Below are 10,279 nucleotides of genomic sequence, written 5' to 3'. Positions count from 1 at the left end.
AAAAAAACGAAGTCCAGATGACATGATTCAACCTTTTTTGTTGTTATATACCTGGATGACTGAGAAAACAAACTTTGTGATCTTGGGCAAAGTTTTTTTCAACAATATGGTGTCAGCTGGGAAGGTCGTGCTGAGGCTCAAATATGTGAGAAGACCACGAAATCCAGAACCGTCCACCACTGAAAATGGCTAGTTGTCAAGAGCCATGAATTGGGTAAGAGCTTCAGTTATCATGACTGCACGTGGATTGTCTGGAGCCAATGTTTCTGGGGAAGTTGCTGCAGTGTTGTTGTGATGTGCTGCTAGCAGCAGCTAACTCTTTGAACTCCGCCTCGTGTTTCGTCTTCAGGTGTTTAATCAAATTACTTGTATTGAAACTGCTGGTATTCACCCCTCCTCTTGACAGTTTAGCTGAGCACAGCAGACAATCTACTTTTTTAATATCATCCTTGTTTATCTTAAAATATCTCCAAAATACAGACATTTTTTCAACCTTTGGTCACTTGCACAGCAGAAGCGGAATGACGTGGCAGAAGATACTGTGGTATTGTCACAGGTAACGGGGCATATTTTACAAGTACAAGTACAGTAGTCCCTCGTTTATTGCGGTGGATCCGTACCCTAGGGCTTTAACAGACTAACTGAGTAATCTAAACATCGATTCCTACGACATCTACTGAGTTTTTTAATTTCACATTGAGTATTTGTGGTGATGTCATTACGCTGCCATTACGTCATTGCGTCACGTGTCACGAGTAAAAATAAACAGAGTAATATTGTGTAAACTGTTCAGTGTCAGGAGGGTGATCAGTCTTACATTGGGGAAACTAAACAGCCACTGGCCAAAAGGATGGACCAGCACAGAAGAGCAACAACATCAGGCCAAGATTCTGAGGTCTACACTCATGTCAAAGGCCAGAGGTCACTCTTTCAGGGATGAAGATGTTCACATCCTGGACAGAGAGGAACGATGGCCTTTCAAGATGGCGGCGTGCGCACACGCTGCAGCTTCTCTCCCTCCCGACAAAACTGTGTTTTCATTTTCTTTGTCCTGCAAGCCGGAATGTGCTTGTATATCTTCGTCATGTCTACATGTCCTAAAACGCAAGTATAGCTGTGAGTTCCTGCTTGATGTCGGAAAAACCACACTTTTAGGAATAAACAGCGAACTCAAAGAAGAACTACATGACTGCGGCCTGCTCTGGAAGCCGGTACCATCACCGACCCTCACTCCTTCATCCCGCCCACAGTGGAAGCGCCATAAGCGGCGCGACAGGAAGCAGAAGCGGGGTAAGCAGAGGTATCCGAGCTAGGCTAGCAGCTAGCCCACACAAGCCGGCCATCCCATCCATGGTTTTGGCTAACGTACGCTCTTTGGACAATAAACTGGATTATATACGCCTACTACGAACAACACAGAAGACTCTGAGAGACTGTTGTGTTTTTGTGTTCACGGAAACATGGCTTAATAACAACGTTCCGGACCATGCTATTCAGCTCGAGCAGCTAACATGCTACAGAGCAGACAGAGCTCTCATTGAGGGAGGTAAGACCCGCGGCGGGGGACTTTGTGTTTATATCAACGCCTGGTGTCATGATTCTGCTGTGGTCTACAAACACTGCTCACTTGTAGTGGAATTTATGGCTATTAAAGGCCGACCATTCTATTTACTGAGAAAATTTACAGTTGTTATAATTGTTGCTGTTTATATACCCCCAAGCTCCGGCAACAAAAATAGAAATTAGGCACTAAATGAACTGTATCTGCACATCAGTGAGCAGCAGACAGCCCACCCTGATGCTTTTCTCATCTTGGCTGGTGATTTTAACCATGCAGATCTAAGGAGTGTGTTTCCAAAGACATACAAACACATAGACTTTCCAACAAGAGGAAACAATACACTGGACCAAGTTTACACCACCATGAAAGGAGCCTACAAGGCCCTTCCCCTCCCCCACATCGGCACCTCTGATCACATCAGTGTTATGCTAATGCCAGCATACAGACCACTGGTTAAAGTCACCAAACCAGTCTGCAAACAGGTACGAGTGTGGCCGGAGGGATCTTCAGAAGCACTTCAAGACTGTTTCAACACCACAGATTGGAATATGTTCAAAGAAGATGCTACCAAAAACAACAACACAGATCTTCAAGAGTACTCAGATACTGTATGCTCATACATCACCAAGTGTATTGATGATATAACTGACCTCAAGACCATCACTGGTCGGGCAAATCAGAAGCCATGGCTGACAGCAGAGGTCTACAGACTCCTGAGAGCCAGAAACGCTGCCTTCACAGCAGGAGATCAGGTGGACCTGAGGGCAGTCAGAAACAACCTGTCCCGGGGAATCAGAAAGGCCAAGAAGCAGTATTCCAGGAAGATAGCTCATCGCTTCAGTGACAGCAAGGATACACGGAGTCTGTGGCGGGGAATACAGACCATCATAAACTACAAGCCAGCCCCACAAACCTGTGTCAGCACAACTTCTACACTGAATGAGCTGAATGACTTCTTTGCTCGGTTTGAAGCAAGTAACAGCACACCTGCACAGAAACTCCCCCCCTCTCCCGATGACCAGGTGTTGACGCTGTCCACCGACAGTGTAAGGCAATCATTCATCAAGATCAACACCCGAAAAGCTTCTGGTCCTGACAACATACCTGGTCGTGTGCTGAAGGACTTTGCAGTGGAACTTGCAGCAGTCTTCACAGATATCTTTAACATCTCGCTGAGTCAGACCATCGTCCCCACCTGTTTCAAAGCTACCATCATCAATCATCTCTGTCCCAAAGAAGGCATCGCCCTCCTGCCTCAATGACTATCGTCCGGTGGCACTCACCCCCATCCTGATGAAGTGCTTCGAACGGCTAGTCATGAAACACATCAACTCTGTCCTTCCTGCCTCCCTGGATCCCTTCCAGTTTGCATATCGGCCAAATTGTTCAACCGACGACGCCATCTCCTATGCCCTCCACACAGCCCTCACACATCTGGACACTAAGGACTCTTATGTTAAGATGGCAAGATGGCGCCAGTGTTTGAGGCTCGCTGTCTGCTACTCCTACTATTTTTTCTGTTGTCTATTTTTATCCTCAATGCAAGTGTAAACGCTCGGATTGTCTATGATCGCCAAAAATTGCTAGACATTGGAGCTTCGATTGGAGCCTCGACTGGTAATATGTTATCGTGGAATCTTACTAGTGGAAAAACCCCGCCCTTGTTGCTGGGCATTCCAGCTTACCTGTGTCGCTTCTGGCCTCTACCTTTTCGACGGAAGCGCCGTGGCAAACGTAGCGGCTGGTTGGTGCGTTTGAAGGCTGCTTTGGGGCATCGATGTCCAGACCCATTCAATGTTCGTGGGCGGGTGCCGCGCCTCTACTTCCCGTTACGTGCGTTGGATCCTGTGGGTACCTGTTTAGTGCCTGTTGATGGAGGCCATGATGGACTGTTCCAGCCCCGTTTTCCCTGCACTCCTCGGCCCTATAGACGTGTGGTGAATCTTCACAACCTGCGACCTCTTCGCCGGGAATCTCGGACGTCAGATGGTGGCGGAGATCCGCCAATCTCTGCCAGGATCGGTCTGATAAATGCTAGGTCGCTAGCTAACAAAACCTTCGCCATTAAGGATTACTTTTCCTCTCAAAGCCTTGATTTCTTATTCATAACGGAATCTTGGACAACTGGTATGGGTGAGTCCAGCGTTTTTAATGAACTCTTGCCGCAAAACTGCTGCTATTTCAATTTTCCAAGGATGTCTGGACGAGGAGGAGGAATAGTAGCGGTTTTTAAAAGCTGTTTTACTTGTAAACAGTTGCATCCAGTCCGTTTTGGTAGCTTTGAGCTTGGTCTCTTTGAACTTCTTAGCTCCCACCCAGTGTTGTGTGCGGTGGTCTATCGGCCCCCTAAATATAACAAAAATTTTATAAGTGATTTTTCTGATTTCTTGGCTGATATCATGCCACGATATGACAGAGTTTTATTGGTTGGTGATTTTAATATTCGTATCTGTTGTCCTACTTCACCTATGGCTCAGTCGTTTCTTAATGTTATTGAGTCTTTTAATCTTGTGCAGTCTGTAACTGGTGCTACCCATGAGCATGGACACACTCTTGACTTGGTTTTATCTTATGGTCTACCAGTTTTTAATTTAGTGATTGGTGACCCGTTATTTTCAGACCATATGCCTGTTTTATTTGAGATAAAGCAGTCTATTACTAAGGTTAAACCATGTGCACCAGTTCGGTTCTGTCGTGTTCTTAACCCTTCTACTGCTGTTCAGTTTTCTGCTGTTTTTAATAAGAACTGTACAATCCCAGAGACTGTCAGAAATAAAACCGAGGATATCAGCAACTGGTTTTATTCTACTAGCAAAGCAGCTCTGGATTCGGTGGCACCGTTAAAAACTAGACTTGCAAAATCCAAACATGAACCCTGGTTAAATGACGACACTCGGGCTGCCAGGAGGAAATGTCGTAAAGCTGAACGAAAATGGCAAAAGGATAATTTGCAGGTGTCGCTGCAAATATTGAAGGAATGCTGGCGCTGTTATCAAAGGATTGTAAAAGACGCTAAAAGAAGATACCTGACAAATATAATTGTATCAAACAGTTGCAATCCAGCTATTTTATTTAAAACTATTAACTCTGTTCTAAATGCCCCACATGGTGCTTTTGTGGAGACTTCCCCTGCTGTTTGTGAAAGCTTTTTAAACTTTTTTGTTGAGAAAGTCACTTCTATTAGGGCACAGATCATACCCATTGTGTATGACCCTATTGATACTGTGTCTTGCCCTGCTGTTTTTAATAGCTTTGAATGTGTGACTTTGCAATCCCTGCAGGAGGTCGTTAGTCACTTGAAGCCAACTGGTTCTCCAGATGATGCTATTCCACCTCGACTGTTCAATGAGGTTTTTAATATTATAGGTCTGTCGATCCTTGCTCTTGTTAATAGTAGCTTGTCCTCAGGTGTTGTTCCTGAAAATCTGAAACATGCAGTTGTCCAGCCTCTAATTAAGAAATCAAATTTGGATCCTGCTGTCCTAGCGAACTACAGACCAATTTCAAAATTGCCTTTCATCTCGAAAATTCTTGAGAAGGTAGTTTATAAGCAACTAATGTCTTATCTCATTGAACATAATATTTTAGAGATTTTCCAATCTGGTTTTAGATCACTTCATAGCACAGAGTCAGCTCTCTTAAAAGTTTTTAACGATATATTTTGGGCAACTGATTCTGGTGACTGTGTTGTTTTGGTGTTGTTGGATTTATCAGCTGCTTTTGACACAGTTGATCACAGGATTTTAATTGCTCGTCTGGAACAATATGTGGGCCTTGGTCAAACAGCTCTAGACTGGTTTAAGTCTTATTTGACAAAACGCACTTTTTGTGTCTGTCTTGATGGCAATAGATCATCCTCTGCTCCTCTATCATGTGGTGTTCCGCAGGGCTCAGTCTTGGGTCCTCTTTTGTTCTTACTGTATCTCCTTCCTCTTGGCTCTGTTTTTAGGAAATACGGGATTGCTTTTCATTGTTATGCTGATGACACACAGATTTATTTACCTTTAAAGAAAGCAGATTCCACTTCTCTTCGGTCTCTGTTTCTATGTTTGGAGGATTTGAAGGCATGGATGGCCCAAAATTTCTTGAAATTAAATGAAGACAAGATAGAGGTAGTGATTTTTGGCAGCTCGAATGAAGACTCTCTGCCTGTTGATTGCTCTTTGGCTCAGTATGTCAGGCCAGTTGTTACAAATTTAGGGGTCAAGATGGATGCTGGTCTTAGGATGGAGTCTCAAATTAAAACAGTTGTAAAGTCAGGCTTTTTTCATTTGAGGCAGCTGGCTAAAGTAAAACCAATTCTTCCCAGACAGCATTTTGAAACAGCAATCCATGCATTTGTGACCACACGACTAGATTACTGCAATGCACTTTACATAGGTATTAGTGATTCATGTATTTCCCAGCTTCAGAGGGTTCAGAATGCAGCTGCACGACTTTTAACAGGTACACGGAAATTTGACAGTATTTCTCCTGTTTTGGCCTCTTTACATTGGTTGCCGGTGCATTACCGGATTCATTTTAAAATACTTTTATTTGTTTTTAAAGCTTTAAATGGCCATGCCCCTCCATACCTGTCTGAGCTGCTACATCCTTACACACCCTCTCGTTCACTCAGGTCAGCTGACCAGTTGTTTCTGAAGGTCCCGAAGACAAAGCGTAAGCTTAGAGGGGACCGAGCTTTTTCTGTGATAGCTCCCAGGCTCTGGAATGACCTTCCATTGAACATAAGACAGGCCTCTTCAATTGAGGTTTTTAAGTCCCTTCTTAAAACTCATCTTTTTTCTTTGGCCTTTTAGCACAATCTGAGATGTTTTACCTTGTTTTATTGTGTTTGTATTTTATTTTATTATTTTATTCCTGTTTTAAATTTTACCCTTCCATTTTATCATTGTATTGTATTATATAATTGTGTAAAGCACTTTGGTCCTGTTGGGTGCATAAAGTGCTCTATAAATAAAGTTGGTATGGTATGGTATGGTATGTTAGAATGCTGTTCATTGACTTCAGCTCGGCATTCAACACCATCATCCCCCAACAGCTCATCCTTAAACTGGACAGTCTGGGGCTGAACACCTCATTGTGTAACTGGCTGCTAGACTTCCTGACTGGGAGACCACAGGCAGTACGGGTCGGCAGGAACGCATTCAGCACCATCACAGTGAATACAGGGGCCCCCCCAAGGTTGCGTGCTGAGCCCACTTCTATTCACCCTTCTGACACACGACTGCACACCATCATACAGCTCCAACTACTTTGTCAAGTTTGCAGACGATACAACTGTGGTGGGTCTCATCAGCAACAATGACGAGACAGACTACAGGAACGAGGTGAGCCGCCTGGCCTTGTGGTGCGGACACAACAATCTCTCTCTGAATGTGGATAAGACAAAGGAGATTCTTGTGGACTTCAGGAAGATGCACGCCCAGCATGCTCCTCTGACCATCAATGGTACTACTGTGGAGAGAGTGAGCAGCGCCAAGTTTCTGGGAGTGCACGTCTCAGAGGACCTGTTCTGGAGCAGGAACACTGTATCACTGGCCAAGAAGGCTCACCAGCGCCTCTACTTTCTCTGCAAGCTGAAAAGAGCTGGAGCTCCAACCCCCATCATGTGCACCTTCTACAGGGGTGCCATAGAGAGTGTCCTGACCAGCTGCATCACGGTGTGGTTCGGTGCATGTACTGCATCCTGCGGCAAGACACTCCAGCGCATCGTGAGAGCAGCCGAGATGATCGTTGGCACCTCCTTCCCCTCACTACATGACTTACACAGTACCCTCTTCACTCGGAAAGCCCTCTGCATGGCAGGTGATCCCACACACCCACTACACAGCTTCTTCAGCCTGCTGCCATCAGGGAGGAGACTGCGGAGTCTCCAGGCTCGAACTAGCAGACTGCGAGACAGCTCTGTTCATCAGGCAGTCAGGATGCTGAACTCTCTGCCTGCTCTGCCTCCCCTCCCTCTTGTATCGCCTTAACACACAAAACTTTCACACATTTCCACACAACACAAAAACTTTCTAACACTGAACTCTGCATCATTAAAAAAACAGGTTATACACTCAACACAGGCTCATGTGCTCATTCAATTTGCACTACTGTTTACATTTGCACTACTGTTTATATTCAAACTACTGTTCATATTCATATTCAAACTACTGTTTATTTTCCAACTACTGTTTATATTCATATTATTGTTCATATTCAAACTACTGTTCATATTCATACCACTGTTTTTATTCATACTACTGTTTACATTTGCACTACTGTTTATACTCACACTGCTGCTTATATTACACTACCGCTGATTTACAAATATATTTTTTTACTAGTCTTACTGCACATGTCACTTTACCTACACCAATATCAAGGACTTCATACATACACTGTGTACATTCACTTCATATGCTGCTTTGCCACTCACTACAAATATCAATGTCAGGACCTTCATTTCATTTCATTTTATTTTATAGATATACTTTTTAAAATATTTTTATACCGTATAGTACAATTTAAGACAGTATCACGCTTTTATTATTTCATTTTATGCTTATGTTTAATAAATGTTTTAATGTTAAATGGTTATTGTTGCATCGGGGTCTGAGAGAAATGTAATTTCAATCCTGTGTATGTCCTGTACATATTGCAGTTTTTGACAATAAAGTGACTTTGACTTGACTTTAAGAGAGGAGTAAAGGAGGCCATCTTTGTGAAAAGAAATCGTCCATCGTTAAACAGGGGTGGAGCCTCCAGGTTCAACTGTCCCCCTCTTACAATGCTGTGATTGCTAGTATCACTCAGCCCTCTGTGAACAGTAAACAGCCATCAGGTGCTAATGATCCATTGTTAGGCTGATGGTCCTTCTTGAGCATGTGATCAGCTGGTTCTGGTTATCAGCAGCAAAACTGGTTGATCCACTCTGAGAAGGTGCTATTTAAGAGACTGAGCTGAAAACAGCTCCTCAGAATGAGGAAGTCTCTCGGATGAGAGACGAAACGTTTCTAGATTTTTTTGTTGTTTTGCTTTGTTTAGTTTTTTTGAACGTCCAGAGGACCGGATTGAACTTTTTTAGATTATAAAAAACCTATAAACGTATTAATCTCTAAAACTAAACCTAATGCGCACCACTGCAGGCGGTGGTGTGGGGTGGTCGTCCCCCCCACTGTTTTTGGTTTGGTTTTTGATGTGCCGCACATTTGTTTTACTTTTGCAGCTTAATAATAATAATAAAAATTAATAGTTTAGTTTTTCCTGTGACTTATTTGATAAATGGTAGGAGCATAATATACGCTACCAATGTTTTAGACTCGCTTATCCTTAACTTTGCTGTATGTATTTTATATTCTTTATGTATTTTATATTCTTTATGTAATTTATTCCTGTTGATCTTTGTTCTTACTGTAAAGTGTCCTTGGGTGTCATGAAAGGCGCTTTTTAAATAAAATGATGATTATTATTATTATTATTATTATTATTATAATGTTTGGTGGTCTTTTTTGTAAATAATGACCTTTTTTGCGGTTTTACTTATTTATTTTTTGCATCTTTAGATTCTATGATGTCATCAAGTACGAGTTCTACTAGAGTTTTATTTTATTAATGTCGAGTTTAAAAATTATGTAGTCGTTCAACCCCTACCGTACCCTGAAGCCCCGCGATAAGTGAACAACTGTGAAGTAGGAATAGTAGTACAAGTAGTAAGTAGTAGTTTATTTTAGTTATATATATATATATATATATATATGTGTGTGTGTGTGTGTGTGTGTGTGTGTGAATAAAGGTGTTTAACCCTTTCCACACTCTTGCAATATTCTAAACAATGTTTCAAAACTGTAAAAGCTCGAAAATGTTTGGTGTTTTATATTTTTATTCCATATGCTGTAATTATTATTATCTTGTTACTTGTATTTGATGATATGATCTTTTTTGTTAAGCACTTTGGTAACAGTTTGTTTTAAATGTGCCATATAAATAAATCTGACTTGACTTGACTAAAAGAGACAGCATGTCATGATTTCAGATCCCTGCATCCGCTGCTCTTAGCCACCTGCAAGCCCTCTTGGCCGCGCCCACTCCTCCGCTCTGCATGGAGATCAGCTGATCAGCTGCAGCAGGAAATTTAACCTGCAGTGGGCTGCACAAAGGTGCAGGAGGTGCTAAATATTTTAAAATAATTCATTTTAAATAAAACTTCCATGCCAATCCTGTGGCTCATCCATCAGTGTCCATGTCCAATCTTATTTTGAAAAATCGCGATAGAACAAGTCTGCGATAAACGAACCGTGAAGTAGCGAGGGACTACTGTATTTGTAAAAATACGAGTATCGGGCCCGATACGATACACCATTAGTTAGTTTTCACTTCGCAGTGTGAACGATGGAAGGAAATTGATTTTATTTGTCTTAGATTCATACTTTTTTAATATGTGAATAACTGCTACTGATCTATAGCAGTTTTACAAGAATATAAAACTAAATAAATACCACATGGTTACAAACACAAGACATACAGCCAATAATAAATAACTCCAGCAAATGAAACAAAAATTATTCTTCAGACACACTGATTTATTGTGATCTCTCTCAGTATAAACAACAAAAAAATTTAGAAACGTTTCGTCTCTCATCCGAGAGACTTCCTCAGTCTGAGGTGCAAAGTTTCATCCTGCCTCAGCAATGCCAAACCACCACCTTCCAACATCAGTAGAGAGGAGAGGGA

At 42.3% G+C, this 10,279-nt stretch overlaps 1 protein-coding gene across 1 annotated transcript in view; it reads right to left on the bottom strand.

The window, feature by feature from the left end:
- LOC119416581 (laminin subunit alpha-5) overlaps positions 1-10,279 on the bottom strand; it is an 87,700-nt gene that overhangs the window by 6,643 nt on the left and 70,778 nt on the right. The gene's annotated exons all lie outside the window — the stretch shown is intronic.

This window comes from Nematolebias whitei, chromosome 11 (genome assembly GCF_014905685.2).
Source record: "Nematolebias whitei isolate Nwh7 chromosome 11, NemWhi1, whole genome shotgun sequence".
NCBI classification, from domain to species: Eukaryota; Metazoa; Chordata; class Actinopteri; order Cyprinodontiformes; family Rivulidae; genus Nematolebias; species Nematolebias whitei.
The sequence above is the reverse complement of the archived record's forward strand: the minus strand, read 5'-3'. Positions and strand labels throughout refer to the sequence as shown.